General features: G+C 37.1%; 1 long non-coding RNA gene across 4 annotated transcripts in view; it reads left to right on the top strand.

The window, feature by feature from the left end:
- Nucleotides 1-1,772: 1,772 nt before the first annotated feature.
- Nucleotides 1,773-10,738, top strand: part of LOC127118098 (uncharacterized) — a 28,212-nt gene continuing 19,246 nt past the window's right edge. For 3 of the 4 annotated variants that reach the window (XR_007802102.1, XR_007802104.1, XR_007802101.1), the window contains exon 1: nucleotides 1,773-2,249. This is a non-coding gene — a long non-coding RNA (uncharacterized LOC127118098). The remainder of the gene's footprint in view (nucleotides 2,250-10,738) is intronic. The other variant, XR_007802103.1, reaches the window with a different exon arrangement.

Below are 10,738 nucleotides of genomic sequence, written 5' to 3'. Positions count from 1 at the left end.
AACGACGAAAGGTTGAGCAATATGGTGTACACCAATCGTCCAATTATTTCGAGGAATAACAAGGCGATCGCCTTCTACTCCTTTTTCGTTCGAATTATTTTGAAAGTTTGTTTGTGGATGTTGAATATGCACGGTAGTGAGGCGTACGCCTCCTACTTGCTTATTCAAGGAATAATAAGGCGTACGCCACTTATTCCTTTATCCAAGTTTATTTAGCGTGTTTTAGTCGGAAGTCGATAATTTGTGCAATATGGCGTACGCCAATTATTCAAATAATCGAGAGATTGTGAGGCGTACGCCTCCTATCTCTTATCACCCGAGGTTTAAATTGTAAAAGATATGTTTATATGTTTGTATGTGATTTGCGAAAATAATTTGTATTTGAATTGGTAGGTTTGGATCGAAAGATGATTTGAGCAATGTGGCGTACGCCAATTATTCAAATAATCAAGGAATGGTGAGGCGTACGCCTCCCATTCTCTATTGAAGTTTAAGTTGTAAAGTTTGTTTTCTGTGAAATTGTATTTGATATGAAATATGATTTGAATTTATTCGATTGTGTTTTAATCTGATGACGAAGATTCGAGCAATGTGGCGTACGCCAATTATTCGAATAATCGAAACATAGTGAGGCATACGCCTCCTATCCCTTTTTTCATCTGAAATATGGAATAAAAAGGATTTGGAATTTGTAGAAATGATTTGAAATATTATGATTTGAAGTGTTATGGTTTGAATAATTTGGAAATTATATTTGATTTCGAAAGGTGATTTGAAATTGTGTGATTTAAGATTTAATCGGGTGACAAGAACTCGCGCAATATGGCGTACGCCAATTATTCGAGTGCTTGAGAAATAGTGAAGCGTACGCTTCCTATCTCCTTTTCATCCCAAAATTTATATTAAGAGAAAATTCTTTTGAAGTTAAATGATTTGAAAAATGATTTGAATTTGTAAGTTTTTTAGGGTTCTAATTGAATGACGAAAATTCGAGCAATTTGGCGAACGCCAATTATTCGAATAATCGAGAGATATGAAGCGGATGCTCACTATTCCCCTTTTCATCCATAGTTTAAAATTAAAAGGTTTTTTTAATCCGATTTCATGAAACTAATAGGGTTTAGATAAGAGTATTTGGTATTTAATCAAAACTTAATTTAATAATAAAATACGTAATGAATGGAGCACTTATTTATTTTAATAAATCAATTACTCCTTTAATCATAATATTCAGAAGAAATGAATATGTAAAGTACAAATTAATAATAACAATGATCAAAATCAAGTTAAGAAAATAATGAGATAACAAAAGTAAAAAAAGAATAAATTTAAAAAAACTTGGGTGCAGGAATAAAATAAATGGGCTGAAGCCCAAATGGAGAATCGAACCACAACATGCCCAAGATTGGGGTCCAAACAGCAAGTATCCCGTAATGGGCCCTAAGGCCCAAGACTCATTTTTGTATTAAAGGAAAATCAGAAAACAAACATCAAGATTTAGGGGTGGGCCTTAAGCCTGACCCAATACTCCAATCGCTTGCTTGGCGGACGGCGGGAAGCTGTACAGCTGCCTGAACATTCATTATTCCAATGGCCTTTGGCCTTCCTAATAATGGGACATGTGGAAGTAATGACTAATGATCATTATAGCAGCGTGTGGATTTTCTTGGGAACATGTTTCAACATTATCTCACAATAACATTAAATTATTTTTAATTAATATTTTAAAAAAAAAGAAGTGGAATCAGTGAATCCTTTTGGTAACAGCAATAAGACTGATATAATTATTTCTTGCCTCAAACCTATCTCTCTTCGTCTACCTTTCAAACCTTAGACAAAACCCCACGGTGGTCCTGATGGCGGCTCTGATGAACCTCCCACCTGTTCATCAAAGCGAAAACCTATCCTCAACCCCAAATCCGAACTAGCCCAAAATCTCCCAAACAAAAACAAATCCCAAACCCCAATCAAAGAAAATCTCAACCGATGAACCAAGAACGATTGATATAAATAAGCTTTAGGCAAGTGATTTCAACATTAGATCCATCATCATCTCCATAAACACGACATGTTTTCTCACAGACCAAATCAAATGTAACAAAACAAACTTCGACAATCATCAAGCATACATGCAATCAATGAACAGATGGAGCCTTAACACTTTTTAAGCTTAAAATAAAAGGTATAAGATCTCGCTGGAATTCTGCAACTCCGACAAGATTATGGCGGACAACATTTTTTTACCTCAAGTAAGTGCTCCTTTGGTCCGTTTGTTCTTCCTCAACTCTTTTACCCGTTCTCCCTTTTTTCTACTACTTCTTGTAAGACCCAATTTTTGACCCTAAGATCCCTCATGGCATCATAGCATCTCATTGCATAAGCTCAAGGATCATTGAGTATGTTAGCTTCCTTTACTTGTTGGCGGGATCTTTCCTTAGAGTGGTTCTTGATCACCAAGCATGTTTGCATTGTATATCATTGCTTTTATCATTTGTTTACTAACTAAGAAGTACAAAAATATGTCATCTAACCTTTTGTTTTGTAGCTTAAGCAAGCACAAGTCAAGGCATCAGGTGAATCCATGGTACAAGAGATGAGGCATTCTCCTTGAGATGAGGATCATTTGATCATTTTATAGAGCTTATAATATATATGGTTCCATTTTGAGACCAATTCATCAAGTGGCAAAGGCCCAAGTTCATCAGAACATATTTCAGGTCATCTGAGGACAATGCAGTCAATTGAAAAGTCAACTGTGGGTTTTGAACTGGGAAATTGAATTTCTTCATCCCATTCATGTTCCAACAAAGCTTATTCATCATGTCAAACATCTATATTGAATAATTTGAAGTCAAATCAAAACTTTCCCAAAATGGAAAGTGACCTATAATTTCATGTTTCCAAAAATGGCAAGTTTTTGGATCAAATTCAACTTGACTTTCCAACATCAAAGAAGCTTCAAATGAATTTTTGTCCAACATGAAAGTTGAAGATCTTTCTCTCCCATTTCCAAAAAGTCCAAGATCATGAGCATCCGATGAATGGTTGAGAAGATATGGCCAAATGATTGCAATGTGTGCATGGAACTTCAAAATGCCATAACTTTTGATTCAAAGCTCCAATTTGAGTGCCTCTTTTTGCATTATGCTCCTTATGATTCATATTTTCCAAATCCATCATTGAATTGCATGAAATTTCATCACATGACCATTGGCTCATTCATGAACATTTTGGAGGGAAAATACCAAATTCAAATTTGGTGCATCTTATGAACTTATTTCCAATCCAATTATGTGCATGAGATGGTTTTAAGTGAAAATACACCTCCACATGGTACTGTTCACGTTCAAATTTGCCATGCACCACACAATTTTCCATTTTTGGTCATGCACCTTATTCTCACTAATTACAATTAGCCATTGCCTAACTAATTTTTCAGGGTGATTAACATGTCATATAAAGCCTTAATCATAACAGAATTATGGAGAACAACACATTCTAGATCTAGATTTGAGTTTTCCCTCCAAATTTTCTCTCATCTCAAACTTCAAAATTCTCCACATAACATAGCAATTTTCTTGCATATTCTGGTTTGTTGAGTGTTGTTGATGAAGATTCAAGCATTTATTTTAAGAATTCGAGCCAAGATCAAGCACATTGTCGCATTACGCGAAAAACCGGCGGGAAAACGATACAACAGAGCCGCCACCGTGCGTTATTTATCCCAAAGGAGGGAAAGGAAACGCTCGAAGTAAACCTGGAAAAGACATGGTCTCACGACCAGAGAAAGATGGGATCGGGAGTCGGTTATGCGAAGGGAAGGTATTAGCACCCCTACGCATCCGTCGTACTCGACGGGATCCACGCACAAAAGAAAGGATAAGGTTTCTAGAAACTGCTCACAAACCACACAAGGCTGGAAGGAAACACAAGAAAGACAAAAGAAACTAACTCGGCAGGATATCGCATTCTGGGCCTACGTAGTCTGTCAGGCACAGACATCAGAGTCGACGTAGTTCGGGACGGGGGAAACGTGCTCGCTAGGATGTCGCATCCTATGCATACGTATCTTTTCTGACTGGAGAAGAATCAGAGCACTCGTAGCTCGGCTAACGCACGCCAAACAAAACCACACAGGAAACCGACTGCCAATCGCTGGACTTATGTCAGACTCCACCCAAACAGGCAAACCTGGAAACCGAATGCCAATCGCTGGACTTACATCAGACTCCGAACCAACAAACACACACTGGAAACCAAATGCCAATCGCTGGACTTACATCAGACTCCAAGCACACGACACAAACTACTAGGGAGACTACGACTCGAGCCTAGAAGTTATCATGCATACTATCCCTATGTTAAGGTTTCTATATAACTTGCACAGGGAGCAAGCTATCCTAAACAGCACAAGCAAAGTCATACAAGCACAAAAAGCAAGCACACACACTATATGCAAACAAATGGGCTCATACAAGGTTAGGTTGTGAAACACAAGCCAACTGGAATCGGGTGTAGTTAGCTCTTAACCCTAACATTGAGAGTTAGGGTGAAGCAGATGAAATGGGAAGTGAGGGTAAGACCTCACAGCTCTTATCCCTAGCCTGGGAGAGCTTCATACAAATGAAAGTGTGGGAGTTCAGAATGTAGGAACTCTTCTCCACATATGACTGACACAACAAAGATCTTGGGCTATTATCCACAATGCATCAACACATGGTGTGAGCAAAGTGGATGACACACTGAATAGCAGGAGATGGATTGCACATCTATTTTATCTACCAATTGCCTCATAAGAGGACTTTTCCTGCTTGGCACAAAATTAAACATTCACAAGCATGGCCTCTTAAGGAGGGCTTCAAACAGGTGCCTGCCCACATAACAGGACAGGTCTTCCAGACTACATGAAGTCAGAGAGTTATACCTCAATGGTTAAGCAACCAAGCAAAGCAAAAGCAAGTTCAAAAGAACTCAAAGCAACTTAGGTACCTGAAAAAATCTAAACCAATCAGTACACAATTCAAACAGACAGACAGACAACAGTCAACCATACAATCAGACATATAGTCAAAGCATCAGGCAACAAGGTGCAAGGCACAAGCTCAAACACAAATGAATTGGTATCAACCTACAAAACAACACAAGGTTAGCCAATCATCAACCAATTAATCAACTCAAATGAGTGGACCAATCCAACCATGGCAATGTACTTCTTACCCTGAAATCCACAATCCAAACAGTGAGTCCAAACCACTAGGTCAAAGCCTAGGGTCAAAAGCAGGTCAAACATTCAAAACAGAACATGAAATTTAACATGAATTAACTTCAATCACACCTTGACACATTCCAAAAGGTCTCATATCAATATCATTAACCAAAAGCATTTCATGAACCAAACATGGCAAGGTATGCAAATTATGACCACATTGTGACATCAGAAGAAATAAATGCACATTAAATAAAAAATGATTCAAATAATCTTGGCAAGATTCATGAGTAAACAGGACATACAACATGATCATCACACAAAAAATTAAAGGCATTGGACATCATTAGGCATGGCAATCACATAGCATAAGTCAAGACAAGCACATGTGTGACACAAATTGTCACACCAAGTTAGCATAGGCATAAAACAGGTATGGATCATGGTAAAAACCTCAAACCAAGGCCAGAACAACACCCAACATGTCTAGAAATAGTATGCAAAAATTAAGAAGCATTGGATAAGCCACAAGCATTTTATGATCAAATGAAGTTCAAGGCAATTTTAAAGCTCAAATGTGACCAACCAGAATGAAAAATCTCAATTAAATCAGAAATGATTCAAATAATTCCAACAAAAATCATGATCAATCACAACATCTATAACATGCATCACAAAAAAAATCAGGAGCATAGGATATCATTTGGCATGGCAAACACATCATTCAAGTTGAACATCACAAGGTGTGACACAAATTGTCACACCAAATTAGCATGATCATAAAACAAAAATGGTAATTGATAAAAATACCAAATCAACACCAAAATCTCAAGCAATGTGTCTAGTTATAGCATGCAAAATTTCACATTCATTGGATCAAAGACCAGCATTTCACAACATGATAACCAAGGCAAGGTCAAGTAAGGATACATGTTCAAACTCCTTAGACAAAATATTTTCCAGGCCAGGCACAACTTGCATTTTGATAATCATAAAAAACTAGATAGAATGAGGAACATAATGCAAAAAATTGGAGATCATTTGGTTGATTTTTCAATTTTAAATGAATTTTAGAAGTTAATAGAAAAATTAAAAATTAAAAATGGACAATGCATGAAAATATGAAGGAAATGGTGAGAAAATACAAGGTAACATGCAAAATGCCATCAGCCTGGCTCGAACCGGTGCCAAATTCAAACTACCTAGCGCTTGCTTGCAAAACGACTGTGTTTTGGACCTAACCCTAACCTGGCGCGCTATGCATGGATTCAAAAATCCGCAGGTAACACGCATGCGTTCCGCAGGAAACCTCATGCGTTTTGTGGCAAATTTCGCAGGAAAAACTCCAGCAAAACTGGAAAATGAAGAACACGATGAAGATCATGAAGATCTTCATCCAGAATTTTCCAGATTTCATAAACATGTCCAGAATTCCATAATTTCTACATCAATCAATTCGCCAGGCCACATACAACAAGGATTCAAGATTAATTTTCACTAAAACAACATAACATGCTTGGATCGAAGGAATCAAATATCAACATCAAAACTTTAATCACATGGATCTTTGCAAATATAGCACCAAATCACTCCATTTTTGTTCCAGAATTTCCACCAATCAATGAACTACACAACTAGCATAATGATTTGCAAAATTAAAGAGGTCGAAAATGTAACCTCTTGATGAACAGTAGCTGGAATCACGTGTTACAAGGCTTGGCAATGCTTCAATCCTTCTCCAATGTGCTTAGGGAAGTAAATGATGATGAACTGGAAGCTTGAATGCACACGAATCTTGCTCAATCTTCAATTGCCATGGATGCTCCAAGTTATGAACATGAACAATACAGCCATGATTTCTCTTGAATCTTGGTCCAAATGTGCTCAACAACACTTCATGATGATGAATTGAGCAAAAGAAAGTGTTTAGGTTTGAAGAATTTTGGGAAAAATAGTGAGAGAAAATTTTGAGAATTTGGTTGAATCTAGATCTAGAATGTTCAATCTGATGAAAACAGTTATGATTAAGCATATATACTCCATGCTAATCATGTTTAGGAATGGTTTAGGGCAAATGCAAATGAGGTTAATTACTTTTAAGGTGTAAGAGCAAAAAATGATATATTTTCTCTCCATGCACCTCCATGCACGTGAACAGTGCATGTGCAAGGTCCAAAATGCCTTAAAAACATTCCATGCACACTTTTGAATTGATTTTGTATGCATATGTTCAACCAAAATGAAGTTATACAATTTCTTCCCAAAATCCTCATGAATGAACCAATGGCATGCAAATGAGATTTCATGCCATGTGATAGTATGCTTGGAAAATACATGTTATAAGGATCAATGTGCAAAAAGAACCACTCAAATTGGAGTTTTGGTTTGAAAGTTATGCTCATTTGAAGTTTAAACCACATTTTTCCATGATTGAACCATATCTCCTCAACCACACATGAGAAATTCATGATCTTGGACTTTTTGGAAATGGGAGAGAAATATCTTCAACTTTGATGTTGGACAAAATTTCATTTGAAGCTTTATTGATGATGTAATCTTGAGTTGAAGTTGGTCCAAAACCTTTCCATTTTTGGAAAGTTCAAATTACAGGTCACTTGCTATTTTTGGAAAGTTTTGATCTGACTTCAAATTCTTCAATGTTGATGTTTGAAATGTCAAATGAGACTTGTTCACACAAGAATGAGGCATCTCTAACCACTTCCCACCTCCAAATCCATAGTTGACTTGATAGTTGACTTCTGTTGACTTTTCAGGGTCTCAGATGATTTGCACATGGACTGATGAATTCTGAGCCTTCAACACTAGGCAAAATCACTTCAAAATGATCCTTGATTCATGTGAACTCATGGGAATCACCCTAGGGCTTTGATCTCATAGACAATGCTCTTGTTGCCTTGCACAGTTGAATCTTCTAACCAGTCTTGCTTGATGACATATAATGGACTATGCAATGACAATGCAATGTTAATGACCTAAAATGAAAATGTATATACAAATGGGAGGTGAAAATTTGAGGTGCTACACACATCAAGCTCATGAAGATGAACATAGAGCTTGAAGATTAAGCTAGATCCAAGCCTTTCCAAGCATTGATTCGTGCATCAGACTTCATAACAAGGTTGATAGAGCAGATTTGAACAATTGCCAGGCCTTGAATCCACAGTTTCCATTGACTGCTCTTCAAGAAGGTTTGAATTCGAGACTCTTAATTCTCCATTCTATTTCCATGATTGTGTGGAGTTTTCACTGCTGAGCATGCTGATGTAAATAGAATTTGAAATGTTGAAGAATTGCATGAGATATCTTGAATTAAAGTTTGAATGTCAAATATGTTTCTGTTTGATTCTCTTAAATCATGGAGCTTTAGGCCAAATTAATGTTAGATCCGTGTTGTGCTTGACGAGAGCTTTCCAATGATGTATGCCATGTGTATTTCTGCAAAAAAAAATTGGACGTACATTATAGCGCCACCGTCTCCATGAAGAAGACGGTGGAAACCACCGCTCCCTCCGCCGCGCCTAGGGTTTCTGGTTCATGCTTTTCATTTTACTGTACATGCGCCCATAGCCGTTGTATCCTGTGTTCGATTCCATACGTGAGCGTTTCTTTTTTTTCATTTTAATTCCTCATTGCCAAAACGACCGTGTTTTGATGCTAGGCGCGCTGGTAACCTCCCTGTACAGGGTTCGAGTCTGGCTGGATGTTGTTCCCATTTCCAAGTCATATTTCATTTTACTTCATGATGCATATTATTTCATATTTGTTCATGTTAATTCAAAAAAAATCATAAAAAATAGCATGCTAATCCAAATAATTCCAATTTTTTTCCTACATGTTCCTTGAAGTGTCTATTATTTTATGATGTGATTTTTTGATTTTTATCATTTTTGGATTTTTAATTGTGTTGAATTATTTGAACATGTATGCAAATGTACCATGCTTCATTCAAATTGATGTGAAATACTCATACATTGGCCAATTGCTTTGAAATTTGGTATGCTGATTCCTAACATGTTAGATGATGTGTGAGATTTTATTTGGCATTTTTAGCACATTCCTTCTCTGTTTTAGACACATGGATGCATGGTGTGAGAATGTGTGTCACACCTTTTGATGTCATACTTGTTCATTTTCATTGCCATGTCAAATGAGCTCCTCTGATTATAATTTTTGGCATGATGATTGTGTTTAATATGTTGTGTGCACATAAAAATTTTCATGTTTGTTTGATTCATTTCTGTTTTAATGTGGAATTTTTATTCTTGATGTCCAATTGTGTGCTTTGTAATTGCCTTTGCCTTATCATGGTTAATTGATGACTTTGCTTAATGCTTTTGACTTGGTCCTTTTTAGGACATGTTCTTGCTTGAATAAATGAGCTTCATGTTGAATATTGATTGCTGTTTTGACTTTTTGCCTTACCTTTGACCCTAGTCTTTGCACTAGTGGTTTGTACTCACATTTTGAGCTTTGCATTTCAGGTTCAAGCAATCAATTCTAAATGGATGATGTGATCTCCTTGCTTGAGATGCAATTTTTCTTTGTTTAACTAATGTTGATTGTGTTGTAGGTCTTTTGGTGGTGGACTCATTTGAATGAGTGCCTTTTATGACTTGCATGTTGTGTATATGGGAAACCACAGTTGTTTGTCTGTTGATTGTTTGTCTGAATGTGAATACTGATTGTTTAGCTTTTCACACAGGTAAGTCGCTTTAGCTCATTACTTGAGCTTTGCTTTGCTTGTGGTTGGCATACCACTTAGGTAACTTCTTGTCTCCATGTAGTCTGGAAGCCCTGTCGTTTCTTTTGGCAGACATTTGGCTGAAGTCCTCCTTAAGAGGCAATGTTTGTGCTTGTTTATATTTGTGCCTTGTACTTCAAGTCCTCCTAAGTGAAGAGGCAATTGGAAGATAGAAGGGATTAGTAATCAATCCTATGCTAATCGTTTGAGTCGTTCATTATGCTCGCACTACGTGCTGAGACTCTTGAACCTAACCCAAGATCATTGTATGTAGAGTCAATCATGTGGAATAGAGTTCCTCATTCTGGACTCCCACACCTTCTTTGATTCAAGCTCACCCAGGCCAGGGTTAAGAGCTATGAGGTCTAATCCTCATTTCCCATTTCATCCGCTCACCCTGACGGTCAATGTCAGAGGTTAAGAGCCTTAACACCCATAACAGTATTGGCTTGTTTGTCAAGGTTGATATGACCCCTTGACTAAAGCCCAACTTTGATTGAGCCTCTTGCTTGTGTATAGAGTGTGCTAATTGATTGATGTGACTGCGTACTTTTGCATATTGCTTTTGCATATTGCTTTTTGTTGCCTGATTCCAAAGGAACTTACTTGGATCATTCCTATGATCTTGAGAAAGAAATTCCTGTTTGTGGCTTTGTCCCTTATCCATGATCTTTGTTTAACTTTGAACCCTTTTCATTTTTAAACCAAAAAACCAAAATTGTGCAAACTTCTGATTCTCTTTTTCAAATTAGAAACCTAGGCCATATGCC

Source organism: Lathyrus oleraceus, chromosome 2 (genome assembly GCF_024323335.1).
Source record: "Lathyrus oleraceus cultivar Zhongwan6 chromosome 2, CAAS_Psat_ZW6_1.0, whole genome shotgun sequence".
NCBI classification, from domain to species: Eukaryota; Viridiplantae; Streptophyta; class Magnoliopsida; order Fabales; family Fabaceae; genus Lathyrus; species Lathyrus oleraceus.
The sequence above is the reverse complement of the archived record's forward strand: the minus strand, read 5'-3'. Positions and strand labels throughout refer to the sequence as shown.